Source organism: Gracilinanus agilis, chromosome 2 (genome assembly GCF_016433145.1).
Source record: "Gracilinanus agilis isolate LMUSP501 chromosome 2, AgileGrace, whole genome shotgun sequence".
In the NCBI taxonomy this organism is placed as follows: Eukaryota; Metazoa; Chordata; class Mammalia; order Didelphimorphia; family Didelphidae; genus Gracilinanus; species Gracilinanus agilis.
The window spans coordinates 235,715,428-235,730,011 of NC_058131.1; the positions used below are offsets into that span (position 1 = coordinate 235,715,428).

Here is a 14,584-nt window from a genome sequence, read left to right on the forward strand (position 1 = left end):
TGGCCTCAGACACTTCCTAGCTGTGTGACCTTGAGCAAGTCACTTGATCCCCATTGTTTAGCCCTTAGAACAGTGATGGGCAAACTATTCTCAGCTAGCCCATGGACAAACTACAGCCTGGATCTGGCCCATGGGGAATAGTTTGTCCATCGCTGCCTTAGAACCAATAGTGTTCTAAGACAGAAGGTAAGGGTTTTTTGTTTGTTTTTTTTAAAGTGGGGGGAGGGGGGACATGGAAAAGTTTACTCATCAGACTTATGGATGAGAGAAAAATTTATGACCTAACAAGACATAGAACATAACAAAAATTGTAATGGATAATTTTTATTAATTAATTTAAAGGTTTTGTACAAACAGAACCAATGCAACCAAAATTAAAAGGGAAAACAAATTGGGGAACAAAATTTTTTAGAGCAAGTGTCTCTGACAAAGGCTTCATTTCTCAAATAGATAGAGACCTGAGTCAAATTGATAAGAATACAAAGCATTCCCCAATAAATGGTGAAAGGATTTAAACAGGTAGTTCTCAGAAGAAGAAATTAAAACAATCTATAATCATATGAAAAAATAGTCCAAATTACTGATTACAGAAATGCAAATTAAAACAACTCTGAGATATTACCTCGTATCCTTCAGATAGACTAATATGACAAAAAAGGAAAATTATAAATGTTGGAGGAAGGACACTAATGCATTCTTGGTGGAACTGTGAACTGATGCGACTATTCTGGAGAGCAATATGCAACCATGCTGTAATGAAGTTAGGGAATAGAATAGAAATTTATGATGAGTAAAAAGGAATGGGAGCTTGGCTGTCAACTTTGAACATTCTGCATTGGAATGCAACTAGGGGAGGAGTGAAACTGTCAGTGCTGGTGTGAGAGGGGTTTGGAGGAGAAGTCCAGCCAGAAGTGACTCCATGAGTTTGGGATCTTTGGGATTGAAGAAGTTTGAAAATAACATTTCTCAAGACAACCCTTGGTAGTGGATAGTGTCTGTTTTCTGGTGGACAGTTTGCAGGTATTTTTCCCTAATTGGTATCTCTTGGATTATTGGCTGTGCAAGGAGTTGGTGTCTGTTATCCTAAAGCCATCAAAGAAGCAACCTGGACCAACTGTAATAATCCCAACACCCAGCTCTCTCCTTCTGGTCTCCAGTCAAGGCTGTCAGCCTGACTGAAGTTGGGTTGACAGAGAAACTCTCTCATAGGACTCTATTTCTTGTCAGTTAGCTAATTCTAGTTACAGAAATACCTCTCCCACTCTCCTTACCCTTTTTATACATTAAACTATTTTGTTTTCCTTCCTGTTTGTTTCCTTTCACCTCAAAGAACCCATAGTGTGTGAGTAGTTAATCTTTGTCTTTCCCTGGTTTGTGACAGAGACCCTGTCTTTCCCTGGTTTGTGACAGAGACCAGTAATTCCAACTGTCATTCCTTTAGTGAAAGGGTTATCAGATTTACTCAGGCTCTGATACCCTATCCTTCTTTGTGAGTTTAATCTGTGAGTGGCAGTTGCCCAAAATACCTACTAGTTTCTCATAGATTAACTTATATTTATATATTCTTTTAAAAATGCCCAAAGTGCCATAAAAGTATACATATCCTTTGACACAACAATACTATTGGTTTGTATCCCAAAGAAATAAGAGATAAGGAAAAAGAACCTACTTGTACAAAAATATTTTTAGCAGCTTTTTAAAATAATGGTAAAGAACTGGAAACTGAGGTGTTGTCTACCAACTGGGAAATGCCTGAACAAACTGTGGTATATGGTTGTAAAGGAATACTATTGCACCATAAAATGACAAATGGGATGAGTTAACTTAAATGAACTAATGCAAAATGAAGTGAGCAGAACCAAGAGAATAGTGTATACAGTAAGAGAAATATTGTATAATGATCAACTGTAAAAGTCTAAACCATTATCAGCAAAATAAGGTCCCAAAATAACCCCAAAGGACTCACGACAAAAAATGCTATCCACAGCCAAAGAAGAATTGTTATAATCTGATTGGAGATCAAATTACACCATCTTTCCCTTTATTTCTTTCATGAGCTTTTTTATTATGTGTGTAACATGTGTCTTCTGTCATGACATGGGGAATACAGAATATATTGCATGAAGGAACTGATATAAACTATATTGGACTCTTTTCCACCTCAGGAAAGGTGGGTAGAGTGAGAGAGGGAGAAAATCTGAACTCTAAAATGTCAGAAAACAACTGTCAAAAAATGGTTTGTACATTTAATTGAAAAAAATATAAATATAAATAAACAAACAAATAAAATTTGGAAAAGAGTTCAGATGATATGCCATTTGGGATTTATATGGTCAGTATTGATATTAATTCATTTATAGTACCTTTTAGAAAAATGTTGCTTACCTGTTTATTTCTCAATTAGATATATTTTTGTTTTTGCTTTATCTGAGACCATGACTGTTACAGTTTTTAAAAAGCATTTATTCAGTGCCTTCTACATGACAAGAACTATGCTAAAAGCTAAGGGCTTTTACAAATATTACCTCATCTGATCCTCTCAACAATCCTGTGTGGTAGGTGCTATTATCGTCATTATTTTGGGGGTTGGGGAAACTGAGACAGATAGAGGTGAAGTGGCTTGGCCAAGATTATACAGCTAGTGTCTTGGGTTAAGTTTGAAACTCTACCTTTTATGCTTCAGTTGAATCAATTAATCAACATTTATTAAGCATCTTACATGAGCAGTCACTTTGATAAGTACTGGGAATATAAAAAGAAGCAAAAGTTAGTCAGGCAAAAGATAGTTCCTGCCCTCAAGGAGCTTACAACTGAATTGGGGAGACAATAAACAAACAAATATATACAAAGCAAGTATAGAGAGGATAAATAAGAAATAGTAACAAAGAGAAAGCACTGGAATTAAGAGTGGTTGGGGAAGACTACCTTAAGAAAGTGAAATTTTAGTTGGGATTTAAACGAATCCAAGGAGGTCAATACTCAAAGGACAAATTATTATTGGTAATGTTATTGGTTGTAAGCCTAGATCACTGGCCTTCTGGAGTATCATATGAAAAGCTCTCCATTCATTTATAGTTGTGGCTACTAAATTTTGTGTGAACCTGATTTTAGCTCCTAGGTATTTGAATTTGTTCTTTCTGGAGGCTTGCAGTATTTTTCCTTTGACCTATGAGCTCTGGATTTTGATTATAATGTTTTTGGGAATTTTCCTTTTGGGTTTCTTTCAGGAAGTGAATGGTGTATTCTTTTAGTTCTTACTTCCCCTTTGGCCAAGCTGTGAATGATCTTTTTATATCTTCCTTCTATGTTTCTCATCTGACTTAAAAAAAAAAAATCGGGGGGTGTTGGTTTTTTTAAAAACTTTAACTTTTTCTAGAAATTCCTATTGGGTGTGTGTCCAATCTACATTTTTCTTTAAGCCTTTGCTTATGGATTTTTCAAATCATTCTCTTTTAGATATGTGTTTTGACATTCCCCTTCATCAAAATATCTCTTTATTACTGGTTTCCATTTTTGTTTGCTCATTTTTCCAGGCCACATCTTGCCTTTGGAATTTATTTTGATACTAGGCTTTACAAATTTCAAGGGTGGGAGGTTGGGAAAGGGGATAGAAATGTTTGACCTGAGTTTTTGTCCCTTTACATCCTTCTGTTGCTTTCACAGCTCAACATGAGGGTCTAAAATTTTTCAGTGTTATAAACGTGGTGTGATCAAAAGAATTCAATTTACTGTCCTCCTGGTCTTTGCTCATTTAGGTCTATGGGTTTGCGCATGGTTGAATTTCCAGAGGCTTTTGCTGGACTCTAAGTCTGCTGAAAGGTTGTACAGTTACAAAGTGACTGAATTGATGATGGCTCCTCTTTGGTCTGGAACTCTTGTTCTGGTTATTCTACACCAAGCTTTTATGGTGGGCTAAAGGCTAGAATTGAAACATTGCTCTTCTCCCAGGTTCAGAAGCATACAACTAAATTTCCAGAACTTGTGTCTTACTGGGTACATATCTTGCTGCTCCAGTACTCTGTCTCAGTCCTTTTTCTGCCCATGGGTACAGAACTATCCTCAAACTGAAACTGCACCAGCTCCCTCATGCCCAATATCCACAACCTTTCTGTTTCCCCAAATATCCTTGAGCTGGAAAAATGATTCACCATGACTTTTTCTTAGTTTTTCTGATCAGAATTCAGTTCTGGTTTGTTTTGTGGATCATTCTGGATGAAGTATGCTAGGCTATTTACAGCAAAAATGTTTTCTCTTACTCCAACCTCTCAGCTCTATCTCAACTCCTTACATCCTAGCGCATATATCTCATCAATGCTATTATCGCCAAGGGTTTTTTACTTTTTAAACTCCTACCTTCTGTCTTGGAATCAATACTGAATATTGGTCCCAAGGCACAAGAGTGGTAAGAGCTAGGCAATTAAGATTAAGTGGCTTGCCCAGGGGTCAGTTAGGAAGTATCTGAATCCAGATTTGAACCCAGGACCCTCCTGTCTCTGGACCTGGCTCTCAAACCACTGAGCTATCATCAAGCATCTTAAAGGAGAATCTATTAAGACAAAGGGCCAATAATAAAAAATGTTAATTACTGTAATGCAAGGTGGCTAACAGAAACTTTTTGCTTCTGTAATTTCTAATGGTCAAAAAATGTCAGTTAAACATCTTAGAATGTTCAGAAAGTCAGTTAGAACTTAAAGCAATAAATAGAGGTGAAGTTCCAACTGACACGGCTTTTGCCTTCTGGCTTTCGCTGTGGCTGGAGACTTTTGCTTTGGCCTTTCGGCTTTGGCCTAATTGCTTCGGCCTTGGCCTGCACTTATTTTGTTTTGGGGAAATTTGGACCTATCTCATTTCTCTGAACCTCTCCCTGATCTACCATCTCCATCCCTCCCCTTCCCTGATTTTCCTTTGGGTTCTGGTTGGAAGGGAGGGATTGGTGATTGAACATAGTGGGTTTTAGTTTTTTTTAGATAATTGGAGTATCCTCAAATAAGTTATCCCTAGGTTTGATAAAGACTTTATTTAAAAGGCAGTCAAATCTTCCTGACTGGGAGAGCCCATCTTTCTCTCTGTCTAAACCTCTCCGCGACCCATCCCCCACCCTCACCCCTCTCCCTAGAAGCAGTTAGAAAACCCTGAACCCCTCTCCCTTCTGACTGATCCTGGTATTAATAGATGCCCTTGTTACCTATTCAAACCCTGTGGTGAGTCATTGTGTCGAAAATTAAGACAAGGGCCAAGAGGAAAGAATCATTTTCCTTTCTTTCTTGAGACAACTGGGGCATCCATCTTGACAGGAAGTACCCGCCTTCAAGACTTCCTCCAGCCATCAGTTTGACTGGCAGGGAGGGGCCCCCTTGACCCCTCCCTCAAGAGACTTTGAAACTAACAAGAGAAACCCTCCAGTCAAGCCTAAACGTTTCTTACTGGCCCTGGTTTCCTCCCTGTATCCTGTCTCAAGCCTCTGGGAATAAACCTGTTTGGGCTGCCCTCTCCTACAAACCCCATTTCCCTTATCTCCCATATACCTTCCCATATCTTCATTCCTCATCCTATCACCTTATAATCCCCTATTCCCTTTATCCTTCCTCACACCCACCTACTCAGCTTATTTATTTTCTTTTTTGATAACATTACCTCCTGACAAAGGTGATAAACTTAAGATGAGGAATGAGACATACATTTTAGAATATGGCTAATGTGAAAATTTGTTGCTTACTTGTTTCATTATGCTTATGTTAACAGGTTTTCCTTTTTTCCCCAAGAGAAAGGAATGTGTAGGAGAAATAAAAAATTATTGTTTGGTAAAAAAAAGGTAAAATCGAAGTTACACTTAAAGAATACTACTTTGATAAGTCTAACCATCTTAGCAAAATTAAAGTAGCAAATGTTATCTGGCTTACTTTAACAAATAAGAAAACAAGTAAACATGCATCTCTCCCACAAAACTAAGTTGAGATATTTAATACCTTCAAGATACAGAGAGATTTATCTTGGCTTCTTAACTTTAAATATTTATTAAGCCTTACTTCCAGTAACTTTGACATTTCTGCCAAGAAATGGTAGTCCAGCCAGACTAGGACAATTTATTTCTTTACAGAAAGGTTAGCTAACAGATATCAGTAGAAGCCATAGCACCAATGGAATAGATTATTTAAGGCAGTTTCTGGAAACTGGGGTAAAGGGTTAAAAAAAACAAAAAAATTTTTTTTACTTTTTTTTTTTTTTTTAATTTTAAACCCCTAACTTCTGTGTATTGACTTATAGGTGGAAGAGTGGTAAGGGTAGGCAATGGGGGTCGAGTGACTTGCCCAGGGTCACACAGCTGGGAAGTGTCTGAGGCCACATTTGAACCTAGGACCTCCCGTCTCTAGGCCTGGCTCTCAATTCACTGAGCTACCCAGCTGCCCCCCCACCTTTTTTTTTAAGCAAAGCAGGGGGCAGTTGGGTGGTTCAGTAGATTGAGAGTCAGGTCTAGAGACAGGAGGTCCTAGGTTCAAATGTGGTCTCAGACACTTTCTAGTTGTGTGATTCTGGACAAGTCACTTAATCCCCACTGCCTAGCCCTTACCACTGTTTTGCCTTGGAACCATTACACTGTATTGATTCTAAGAAAGAAGGTAAGGGTTCTAAAACAAACAAATACAAACAAATAAAAGATGCAAAGCAATGGCCTGAGCTACTGGATATTTTTTAAATACAATTAACCAAAACTCCATTTTTAATAAATGAAAACAAATTTAAAATAAATCTTTTTTTAAAACATTTTCTTTTCTTCCCGATTACATGTAATAGCAATTAAAAATATTTTTTAAAAAATCAAAATGAGGGCATGAATTTGCTCCAATTGACAGAAAATGCAATGTCAAAGTGATCTAATAAGGCATATGCAAATGAGATCAAGTATGAATTGGCATGTATTTAATTTTTTTAACCCTTTACCTTCTCCCCTAGAATCCATACTATCAGTTTCAAGGCAGAAAAGCAGTAAGGGTTAGGTAACTGGGGTTAAGTGACTTGCCCAGGGTCACACAGCTAAAAAGAGTCTGAGATCACATTTGAATCCAGACATTCCATCTTCTACTATCTATATAAATGACCTTTTCAGGTAGCATGTTACAATGGCTGACTTCAGTCAGATGACATAGGTTCAAACCCTGCCTCTGATATTTATTTGCTTGTGTGACCTTAGATAAGTTACAAATTCTCTAAGTATCATTCTTCTTTTGCAAACTCAGGCAGTCCGACTAGATAGCCTTTAAGGTCCTTTTCAACTCTAGATGTACAACTAGAAAAATTCTAATGAAATTTCCAACTCTAAAGTCTAAGAATCAAATGATGAAAAAAGTTTAATTATTTCATTCACTATGCTTTTAGAAAATCTATTACCTTAGAGCCATAAATTATATTATGGCAAAAGACTACATTATATACATGTCATCTAAAATTTAAGGTAGTTGAAAGAAATCTGTCCTTCCTGGATCACTGCCTTGTCATGGCAGAGAAGCTTGCATGTCTCAATGAAAACTATGAGCTATGCCTTGCAGGGTTACCCAAAACAGACAAATCATAGTAGAGTGTTCTAACAATAGGTGATCCACTGGAAAAATAAATAGCAAACCACTCCAGTATCTTTGCCAAGAAAAGCCCAGGGACAGTACTAAAAAGATAAAGAGATGAAATCAAGAAGATGAACCCCTCAGACTGTAAAGTGTCCATTATGTTACTGAGGAAGAGTGGAGAATGCTTATAACTCTAGTACTAATGAAGCAACTAGGTCAAAGCTGAAAAGAAGTCTGGTGATGAAAGGCCAGTCCAATGCTGTAAAGATCAATATTGCAAAGGAACCTAAATATAAGATCTATTAACCATGGTAAATTGGATATAATCAAACAAGATATGAAAATATTAAACATCGCAACGTTGGGTGTCAGTGAAGTTAAATGGATGGGAATGGTTGAATTTAATTCAGGTAATCACTACATATACTACTGTGGGCAAGAATCCATTAGATAAAATGTAGGAGCCCTCAAAGGCTGAGAAAAGAAGTACTGAGGTATAATCTCAGAAATGGCAGAATATCTGTTTGAATACAAGGCAAACCTGTCAATATCACAGGAACAATATCACAGGAATACAAGTCCATGTTCTAACTATTGATGCCAAAGTGGCCAAAGTTATTATGTTTTACAAAGACCTATATCTAGAAATGACACTAAAGAAAATTAGAATGCCAAAGTAGGAAATTAAAAGATAATTGGAATAAAAGGCAAGTTTAGCCTTGGAATACAAAATGAAGCAGGACAAAATGGAATTTTTGTCAAGATAATTCACTGGTTTTAGGAAACAATCATTTTCAGCAATCCAAAAGGCAATTCTACACATGGATATCAGCAGATGGTCAATATCAAAATCAGACTCATTATATACTTTGCAGCCAAACATGGAAAAGTTCTAGGTAGTCAATTAAAAAAAAGAAAAAGAAAAGACCTGAAGCAGACTGTGACTTAAATCATGAACTTCTTATTGAAAAATTCAGATTTAAATTGAAATAAAGAAAATCATCAGTCCATATAGGTATCACCTAAATAGCATCTCTTATGAATATGAGGTGGAAGTATAAATAGATTTAAGGAATTAGATCTGGTAGATAAAAGTATCTGAAAAAATATGGATGGAGGTTCACAATACTATACAGGAAGAAGCAACAAGAAGCATTTCAAAAGTACCCATTTGGGGCCAGGGTAGTAAAAAATCACTGAGAAGTAAAGTCTTCACTGGTGATCCAGGGATTTATTGTTCTGGTTTTAATATAAGATTGATATGGGAGGGGGCATACCAAAGAAGAACAAGAAAGTAAGATAGCTGTCTGATGAGGCTTTACAAATAGCTAAAGAAGTTAAGTGAAAGGGAAAAGAGAAAAGATAAAAATGAATGCAGAAGTCCATAGAATAACAAGGAGCAACAAGAAGGTATTCTTAAAATAAGCAATGCAAAGAAACAGAAGAAAATAACAGAATGGGAAAAGATCTCTTCAAGAAAATCAGAAACAACATGGAAAATGTTTCAAGCAAAAATGGGCAAGCTAAAAGACAAAAACAGTATGAAAGGACTTAATAGAAACAGAAAAGATTAAGAAAAGGGGAGAAGAATACATAAAAGAACTATACAAGAAATATTTTAATATCATTGATAACCATGATGGTATGTATGGCAACTGATCTAGAGCTAAAGAATGAAGTAGAGTGTTCCTTTGCTAACACTAAGATTAGTGGAGGTGCCAGAATTCTAGCTAAGTCATTTAAAATTCTAAAAGATGATATTATTAGAGTTCCACACTCAATATGCAAGCAAATTTGGAAAACTCTACAGTGACTAATGGATTGGTTATGTCCCAATCCTAAAGAAGGGCAATGCCAAAGAATGTTCAAATTATCAAACAACTGTATGTTTCACATGCCAGCAAAGGTATTAGATTCTGATTAGCTAAGCTATAGCAACATGTGAACCAAGAATTACCAGAAGAGCAGGCTGGTTTTCAAATAGGCAGAGAAAATAGAGACCAAATTCTTAATATTTGTGGAATTATGGAGAAAGGAAATTCCAGAAAAACATCTACTTTTGCTTCATTGTATACATTAATGCCTTGGCCAATGTGCATCACAACAACATGTGACAAGTTCTCAAAGAGATAAGAGTACCCAGTCATCTTACTTGTTTCCTTAGGAACCTATATGTGGACCAAGAAATAACAGTTAAAAGCATTCTAACATGAACAATTTTAGATAATGAATAGCAAAATGAGTAGATCCAAGAGAACATCATATACATAGCCACAAATTTAATTGCTGAAGTATAAATTGTGAATGTTATCTCCAAAGAATGAACTAACAAGATGGAAATATGAAATATATAATTTTTATGAACACATTCGTCTCCCAGACGGTGTCTTCTATAATGTGGGGAAAGGCAAAAGATCTGGGACACTTGTGGATTCATTCTATAAATAACAATATTTTTAAATGTTAAAAATAAAAGTACCCATCATAGCATTTGATCATTTGTCACATTTGAGAAGGGCTCTAGATCTTATGTATTTTTATTAATTCCCTATACCCTGGATAGCAGATCTTTATCAAGGAAACCTCCTACAAAAAAATTTTTCCCCCAGTTGACTGTTTTTCTTATAATATTAAATGCACTACTTTTGTTTGGGAATTTTCTTTAATTTTATGTCATAAAAATTAACTATTTTATCTCTTGTGATCTTCTCAATCCTATGGACAAGAACACTTCTTCCTATCCATAGTTGTAAAAGGTATATCTTTACATTCTTTTCTAATTTATGATAATATCTTTTCTATCTAGGCCAAGCATGTATTTGAAGCTTTTTGTGATACAGGGTGTGAGATCTTGACCTAAGGCTAATTTCTGCAGCATCCCTGCATTTATATACTTTCTATTACTGCATATTTAATTGTTTATAGGTCTTATAATACAAAAACTGTTCCACTGAAAAATTTTTCTATTTTTTTAGTTAGTACAAAATAATTTTCATGATTACTGCTTTGTATTTTGAGATCTTGGTGCTAGGTTCCCCTTCCTTCTTAGATTTTTTATTATTTCCCTTGAAATTACTGACTTTGGTTCTCTAGACTGATTTTGTTATTTTATTTAGTATCAAGTAATTATTTGGTAATTTTGATTGGCACCTAATCTATAAATTAATTATGTCATGTTATCATTTTTATTATATTATTAGTATGGTCCAACTGTATTTCAATAGCGTTTTAAAGTATATTCACATAATTCCAATGTATGTTTTACTAGGTAGACTGCTAGATGTCCTATACCTACTATAGTTATTCTGAATGGAATTTTTTCAGTCTCTTCCTATTGAGTTTTTTGGCAATATACAAAAAGGCTATTGAATGCTCTCCCCTCCTTTATGTCCTAGCTTCTCTGGGTTCCTTGGATTCTCAGTTCAAATCTCATTTTCTAAAGGATGTCTTTCCTCATACTTCAACCTTGACACTGGTGCCTTCCTTCTGAAATTAACTTCCATTTACTCTGTATAAAGCTTCTTGCCCTTAAACCCCCAGAATGTAAGATCCCTGTGGAGAAGAACAGATTTTTTTTTTGCCTTCTTAAATCCAGCACTTAGCAGAGTGCATAGTACATCAATTAAATCAATCAATAAACATAGATTAAGAACTTATTATGTGTAATAATACTTAGCACTGCACTAAGTTAAAAAAAAAATAAAAAAAACACCAAAACAGTCAAAAACAAAGTCTTTGCTCTCAAGGAGCTTATAGTCTATTCTGAAAGAAAACCATGCAAGTAACTATATACATACAAGATGCATACAGTATATATGGGAGATAATGGAAGAAAGGAAGAGGAAGGAAACAGGAAAGGCCTGTTGGAAAAGAATGGATTAAAATGTATCATAAAGTAGTATTATTTTAGAAATTCCTAATACTGGAAAAAATAGAGAAACTACCAATTACTTATCACAATTCTCCCCTAGTGTATAAGTTTATTATTACATCAGTTCTTCACCTGAATATTTTTTAATGTTCTTTCCTATTTAGAAGTCATGCTTCCCCCTGTGTTTTTATCAGAACACCTACCACCTTCTTAGAAGGTGACCACAGTCTCAATACACGATACATTTAATATATCAAAGTATGAAATCCTTAACTTAATAAGCCTATATAAATTAAATCTAAATAAAGATACTCCGAAATAAAATGTGAATTAAGCCATAAATACCTTAATGTAAGCAGGAATCCCCAATGTGGTCTTCATCTGGAAGTATTCTTGAGTGATTGTTCTTATAAAACAGGTCACCCGTTACCTTTTCATTAACATGGACTGACCTAAAGAAAGAGGGGAAATATCCACTAGCATTAAATATCTTTAATAAACACTGTATATCTATACATATGCACTTCTACCTATCTTCTCTTTTCCTCAATTTCCTCATCTGTAAAATGAAGATAATAAGAATACCTACCTCCCAAGGCTGTTACGAGTATGAAATAATATTTGTGAAACACCTCAGTGTCTAGCACATAGTAAGTGTTATCTAAATGTTAGCTATTGTTTATTATTATTAAAACAAAGTACTTGTGTATTTCATTAAATCTAACTATATAGCTGAAGTGGGGTGAGGAAATGTTACCATCCTTATTTTACTAATGAGAAACTGAGGCACAAAAAATGTCTCAGTCACACAGAATGTCAGATATTTGAGATCACAAACCAAGTTCTTCAGATTTTTCAACATAGGCCTCTCAGACCATCCTGTTCAACTGTACTACTAATTACAAAGCTAAAAACTTTCTCCTCTAAACCACACAAAAAGGGACCTTCCCCTGTTTCTTGTACAAGGACAGGGAACTATGGATGTGAATGCAACACTATCAATGTCAGATTTTTTTCCATTATGTCAGTTAGTTATACTAAATTTTTTTCCTTTTTAAAAATTTGATATGAAAAAGGGCTCTCTGGAAGGGGATGAAGCAAGGGCTATATTGGGAAATCTAAGATATTGATAAAAAATTTATTTTAAAAAGCAGTTAAGAAACATTTACTAAGTCAATAAGGTGATTTTTTTGTTTTATAAAAAACTTCACTTTCACAAAGAACTATCCTAAGGGCTGAGCTAATTGCTCAATGTGGAAAAGAATCATGCAGTTTCCCCTGTTCTCCCATAGTAGAGAGGTGATTAGAATTACAGCATAAGAACTCACTTTGGAAGGGCAAAAAGATTTCTCCAGACTCCAAAATGGTTTCAACCTTAAAATTGCATATCACATCATAAAAAGGGGGTACTACCTCAACTAACAGTTATTACTGCCTACCCCTACCCACTGACTCAAATAATTTAGCAAAAATCAGAGAAGAATTAAGAAAAGTAGTCTAAGGTTCATCCTCAAAAACCAATTTTCAGCAGGTAAGCTTCAAAACCAAAATACTTCTATAGTAAGAAACCATCATCAGCTCAGGCGCATAGCATATTTGTATTTCTGCTCCACCATGTTGTATAAAATTCTGTGCTACTGTCGACATGGAATCTATAGTCCCCAAACTTGTGGCTTAGTGAGATCTGATGAACCCCAAGTTTTAGAAATAGCTTGTAGGTTGGAGACCCCAAAGCTTGTGCTTGTTCCCTGTTCCTGTGAGAATCCACCCTGAAGGGAATCTCAGGCTAGCAGTTGCAGACTGAATAATGGACCCCAAAGTAAAGCTATGTGATTCTTTTGCCTTAGAAGCTTCTCCCATTGTACCAGCCCTCAAGTAGTTTATAGTCTAATGGAGAAAAGATAAGCCATAAAGGGGAGCTGAAAGAGGAGGAAAGTATGGTGTGAACATGGTTAAGAAATGACTTGAAGGTCTGGTTCCCACAAGACAAGATGAAAGTCCAATTATAGGAGTCAGTGACCTAGAGGGAGAGGGTAAGGTTACAGTGCAGGAAAGATGAAGCTGATGACCAAAATACAGGTAGCATGTCATGGAGATAGCTAAGAAGTGATTGCAGCAAATGAAAAATATCCAAAACTTAAGATAGTATATATGGTAAAAATGACAAATGACTAGAAGAAAGGGTTTTAGAGGCCAAGCCAAAAAGCTTAGCCTTTATCCTGTAGGTATTGGTAAGCCACAAAATATTCCTCAGCTACACTAACATAATGAATGTGGTGTTTTAGTAAGAATAATCTGGGGGTAACAAAAGAGATGGTGCAGAGGAACCAGTACAGATGGGAGGCTATTGCTGTTTCCCAGTGTAAGGTAATAAGAATCTAAAGAAAGGTGATAAAATTAAAATGGAAAAGACAGTTGAATTTGAGAAACACTGTGAAAGAAACATTTATAGAAATTCATATTTTGGTTGGTATGAATCAAATCAATAAGTCTGCTTCACTCCTAATAAATTGGAAAGAAAATGAGTTTTTGAACCTATAAAGATAAGGAATGGATATTAAGAAAAGAATTGGAAGAAAAAGTAACTGCCTAGCGAAAGCATACCTCTAGAAACCATGACTGTACAAATGACCCTGCTACTTCAGTTTCCATTCTTCTGTCTATAGTTGTTTATCCTTATCTCAAATAATACATGTACCTAGCTCCATATCTGTTTACTAAGAAAGAATAAAGTTATCATAAGAAAAAGACCATATCAATCTCTAAATAGTATATAAATTTAATACTATTATTACTAAAAGTACCATTTGCAATCAGGAAAAAAAAAAGGTTATACAACAAATAGGCATACTTAAATTACCTAGAGTGGCTAAAAACACTGCAGTAATATCTGCTGTAAACCCAGCCACACAACAGTCTTGAGAACTGATATCATGTAAGTACTATGGCCCTAAGGGGAAAAGATAGAAAATGAATGCGGGGTGATGCTGGTCGGGTCACCAATCTTCTAGAAGGTCAAGAGTCCCCAGAGTTGGAGGATCTCTATCATCTTACTATATGATTCTTAAGAACTTTCTAGAAAATTCTAGAGTTCTCACCACTATAAAATAAGGGCATTGGACTATGAGATCTCTGAACTTCTTTCCTGTATCAC

At 35.5% G+C, this 14,584-nt stretch overlaps 1 protein-coding gene across 1 annotated transcript in view; it reads right to left on the reverse strand.

Annotated features, from left to right (window-relative positions):
• Positions 1-14,584, reverse strand: part of NCOA1 (nuclear receptor coactivator 1) — a 228,160-nt gene that overhangs the window by 187,555 nt on the left and 26,021 nt on the right. Inside the window, exon 2 of the mRNA XM_044663767.1 lies at positions 11,776-11,882. The gene's annotated coding sequence lies outside the window, so the exon portion shown is untranslated. The remainder of the gene's footprint in view (positions 1-11,775; positions 11,883-14,584) is intronic.